The sequence below is a fragment of the Mus pahari genome, chromosome 6, assembly GCF_900095145.1.
Source record: "Mus pahari chromosome 6, PAHARI_EIJ_v1.1, whole genome shotgun sequence".
Lineage (NCBI taxonomy): Eukaryota > Metazoa > Chordata > Mammalia > Rodentia > Muridae > Mus > Mus pahari.
Genome location: NC_034595.1, coordinates 13,138,879 through 13,144,215, shown reverse-complemented (window position 1 = coordinate 13,144,215; position 5,337 = coordinate 13,138,879).

Genomic DNA, 5,337 nt, shown 5'->3' with positions numbered 1-5,337 from the left:
GAGGCCAGCCTGGTCTACAAAGTGAGTTCCAGGACAGCCAGGGCTATACAGAGAAACCCTGTCTCGAAAAACCAAAAAAAATAAAAAAATAAAAAATAATAATAAAATAAAAAAATAATAAATCCTTAAAAAAAAAAATGTATCCATAGACTAGCTCTGTCCTCAACCTTAACCAAAGAAGCTTCTCTTTTACAGTAAACAGAGATTAAGGCTGAGTCTCTTGGCTGTGTGTCAGGGTGCTAAGGACAAATTACTATTAGATACCCATATCATTCCCTCCAAGCCTCAGGAACATCATAGGAGATGGGGCGGAAAGAGTGTAAGAGCAGAATGACAGGGAGGTCCCATGGGAATGACCTGACCATGACACTCAGGAACTCACAACAGCTACAGTGGCTTGCATAAGATAGCTAGTCATGGGTGGGGGGACGCGCGTGTGGGCCTATCTTACCCTGGGGTGCTCCTGGCTGTCAAGGTTGCTGTAAGAAAGGAAGTCATTCTCTTCCGTACGGTAGTCACTAGTACATTACCCGTGCTTCGGGGGATAGCTTCCCAGACAAGCCGGCACAAGCAGCCCTGGCGAAATCCAAAAGCAAAGCAAAACCCAAGTCAAAACCGAAGACAGGAAAGATTGATGGGGACTTGGTGGGAGCGAGAAGGAGGGAGTGGGGATGGAAGAGAGAGAGACCGGAGGAACAAAGGTGACCAAGAGGCATCCATCATACGCATGTATGGAATAGCCAAAGAGTGGAAGAAAAAAACTAGTGTTAACCAAACAGAAAACGAGGGAGGGCAACAGGGCCAAGATTCTCAGCCGTTGAAAGACACAATTGCCTGTGCCTGAAACTTTCCTCTCAGACCAAAGAACCGATGAGCACATGGTTGCCAACCTCTGGAACAGACGCGTCTGCGACAAGAAAAGACAATATTCCTTTTTGTTGTTGTTTTTTGTTTTCCTTTGTTTTGTTTTTGTTTTTCGAGACAGGGTTTCTCTGTGTAGCCCTGGCTGTCCTGGAATTCACTCTGTAGACCAGGCTAGCCTCAAACTCAGAAATCCGCCTGCCCCTGCCTCCCGAGCGCTGGGATTAAAGGCGTGCGCCACCACACCTGCTTTGTTGTTATTGTCTATTTTTTTGTTTTTGAGATACAGTTGGGTCTCCCCATCAGTGGCTCTCGACCTTCCTAACCCTGAGACTCCTTACTTTGATACAGCTCCTCACGTTGTGGTGACCCCCAACCATAAAATAATTCTCATTGCTACTTCATAGCTGTAATTTTTCTACTGTTATAAGTAGTCATGTAAATATCTGTTTTCTGGTGTCTTAGGCAACCCCTGTTAGAGTGAGTGTCCCTCAAAGGGGGTCATGACTTACTGAAGTAGAACTACTGCTCTTCGTAGCCCAGGCTACCCTGAAACTCACTATGTAGACCAGGCTGGTCTCGGACTCACAGAGACCTGACTGCCTCTGCTTCCCAAGCACTGGGATTAAAGTTGTGCGCTACCATGCCCAGCTTCTGGTTTTGTTTGTTTTTGTTTTGTTTTCTTCAGCAAAGACTGCACAATTAGCACAGCTTACCCCTAGAGCACAGAGTTTACATCAGCAAATGCTAGCAAAGTTCATGGGGACACAGAGATCACAGCACCAATGCCGTTTGTCTCAGAAGTGAAAACGGAGCACAAAAATACTATTACTTGAAAGCTAAAACTGAGGGCTGGAGAGATGGCTTAGTGGTTAAGAGCACTGGCTGCTCGCTTGTACAAATGTTAACTATTTCCATTCCTATCCTATCTTTCCTTGAGGAAACATTACTTATCCTAAATACAGAGTTTGGAAGAGTAAAGACTTCTGTTTGGTCACATAAATTGTTTTTATGGTTAAAACTAAAAGTCACATAAAATAACTCAGGAGGCATGGGCAGGCTCATCTCTGAGAGTTCGAGGCCAGCTTGGTCTACACAGTGACTTTCAAGACAGCCTGAGCTATGTAGAGGGCTCTGAAGAGAAGCCCTGTCTCTGTGCCCCTGCCCTTGCAAAGAAATTATTTAGATAAGGTTAAGAAATTTCTGTATGATTTTATTAAGGGAAGATCTTGTTATAGAGCCCAAGCTGGCCTTGAACTCACTGTATATTGCCAGAGATCCTCCTGCTTCAGTTTTCCATTCTCTGTGATATTATAGGATTATACTGCTATTACATTCTCAAGAAATGGGTGACATTTCAATGGCTCGCAATTGGTTGTGCAAAAATGAAACCTTATCTATCATTTCAAAACTTCAATATTTAAACAATATGGTCAGAAAGAAGCAAAGCCCAATATTAAGGTGGTTAGGCCAACGCAGTCCAAGTGGACAATAAGCCACACTGTTGTGGCCAGGGCTGATGTGTGTGTGTGTGTGTGTGTGTGTGTGTGTGCCTGTGTGTGTGTGTGTGGTATGTGGTGTATGTGTGCGCATGTGCAAAGAATTTTTCTTGAGAATTCAAGTCAGAATCTTTGGTGTCACCCAGTATTGCTGGAACTCTGGATGGAAAATGTGTCAATGCAGCTTCTAAATACATGTGTCATGACTTTTGTTTCTTCTTCATGCCCTCCTAAGCCCAGATGTTTCACTTCTGTGGCTCCACCCTGCTGAATTTGCCCCTCTAGAGATGCCTTTCGTTGCAAGTTTCTTTAGCAAAAGAGGCAAATGGGCATTGCCAGGAGGCAGAATCAGCTTTTAGCTCTGAAAACTCCCCTTTTCTCTCTTATAAAATGAAATACGTATTAGGAAAAACACGCGGGACGTCGTGGTGCACGCCTTTAATCCCAGCACTCGGGAGGCAGAGGCAGGCACATTTCTGAGTTTGAGGCCAGCCTGGTCTACAAAGTGAGTTCCAGGACAGCCAGGGCTAGACAGAGAAACCCTGTCTCGAAAAAACAAAACAAAACAAAACAAACAAACAAACAAAAAAAAACAAAAAGGAAGGAAGGAAGGAAGGAAGGAAGGAAGGAAGGAAGGAAGGAAGGAAGGAAGGAAAATGTCACATTCATTGTGTGAGACAACTCACCATGAATGGAGATCCAGCCACACTGGGGATGGTACCTGCTCCTGACCTCACTGACCTTGTCCCATTCAATTATCCATGACATCCCTGCCCCAGCCCTGTCCTTCTAAAATCTCTTTCCAAGATAATCCTATGAGAATTTCATTCTTATTTGGAAAGAGAAAGGAACAAATCATCACCATACTTTATATACCTCATCTGATGGTCTCAGCCCAGGGGAGGACTTCAATGTCCATCACTGTATATAGTAATAAACTGGGCTTCAGAAAGATCATGGGAGCTGACCAGAGTCCCAGGCTCACCAAGAAGGGCACAGAACCTCAGGGCGGGAAGCTTATCTTCTTGGATTTTGTAAATTATTTTACGTGTATAGGTGCTTTGCCTGAATGCATTATCTGCTTTCAGAGGTCAGAAAAGGGTGTCAGGTTGCCTGGAATTGGAGTTCCAGACGGTTGTGAGCAAACTACATGGGTGCTGGGAAGGACCTCTGGAAGAGAAGCCAGCGCTTACAGCGGTTGAGCCATCGCTCTAACCCCTTCCTGATGCTTTCATCCTTTAAATGGCTTCCAAAGATTCTGTCCTTTGCTGTCTGTTGATCCTATATTATAATCAGCACCTTCAGACACCAGCTCTAGTGAAAGGACTCTTAAATCTCTCCACTTCAAGTATGCAAAAGTAGGATCATGCTATGTAGCCCAGGCTGAGCCTCAATCTTGTGATGTGTTTCAGCCTCCCATATGATTCCAGGCCGGGCCCACGATGCTGGGTCTAGTCCATCATCTCCTCTAACCTGCTCCCTTCCCATGCTCCAGCGGTTTGCACCAGAATCGACTCGACTCCAACATGTTGTCTGTTGCTCTGGCAGTCAGATGTCAGTCCTGAGAAGTCCCAGGACTTGTGCTTAGACAGACAATGAGAGGTGTGGTCTTCAGGGGAGGCTGGTGCACAGACCTTCAACCCTTCCAAGAAAGGACACCCCTAAATTGGTTAAGTCGTGTAATCTATTGCTATTATCCCGGATGTCTTGATGACTCAGTCTAAACAGCATAACCACATGAAAACATCCCCCAGACACCTAGGCTCTGCCAGCCTCTCCCAGAACTGGGGAAGGCTGTGTGAGCGCTTAGTACATACTGGTTCTCAGGCTGCTGCTCTGTATTTTAACTACCAAAAACTCTTCCCAAGAACCCAGTTCAAGCCTGTAGAACAAGAACATCAAGGGTTTATGTACTAAGAGACAAAGTCTATCCCTGAGCCTGGAGGTCGATTAGGCTAGCCAGCTTGCTCTGGGGAGCACACAAGACACACATCTGGGAATGCCTCTAGCTTGGGTGAAGCCCGGACAGTCAGTGTGTGGGGTGCAGCTCAGCACCTCAGGCAGCAAGACCATCCCAGCCCTTCCTCGGGACTGGCTTGCCTTCCTTATCGGTGGAAGTGATACAATCTAGGAGGCAGAAGTTCAGGCTACAGCCCAGCCAGGAATGAGCTCCCATAGGGACCTCTGGGTCTGTACCAGAGGTCAGTCATCAAGGGTCTGTAATTCTCCAAGTGCAGCCCCACCCAGAATGACTAATGCAGATGTGTGGGTGAGGTGCCTGGCCTTCATTTTCTCCAGCCCTGTGTTATTACCTGCAATCAAAGCAGGTAAGCCCCACTGTAAGTCCAGTGTAGCACAAATGAAAGGAAAAAAAGTTGTTTAATCCCAGTCAGTATTCGGGAGGCAGAGGCAGGTGGATCTCTCTGAGTTCGAGGCCAGCCTGGTCTACAGAGAGTTCCAAGACAGCCAGGGCTACACAGAGAAACATTTGTCTCAAAAAGATGAAACAAAAGGAAAAGAAAAAAAGATGAATATGGCAACACGTCTGAGACAGAACATGTAGACAGGAAGTAAACAAAACCACTCCGTTACTCACGTTGATTGTATTCAAATTTTTATTCTCTCAACAAAAAACTTAAGACAATGATTTTAAATAATAAAACATGATATATTCTAGACACTTAATTGTTTTCTTTTTAAAAAGACAGTTTATTATAAATTTGGACTCCTACAGTTCTGGTGTGGTGCTCTGACATTTACAGTATTTCTTACTATTTTATCTTCACTCCAAACTTGCTAAACAGAGTTACTGTCTGCATACTCAAAGCTTCGCTTTAAGGAAATACTTCATGACCACGACGTAAAACACACACATACAGAACATTTGTTTTGTTTTTTTTAAAAAAATATTTACAGAAGTCTGTCCAGCCATTTGGATTTTGTTTCTTTGCCCATACCGAGATCAACAAAAAAGCTA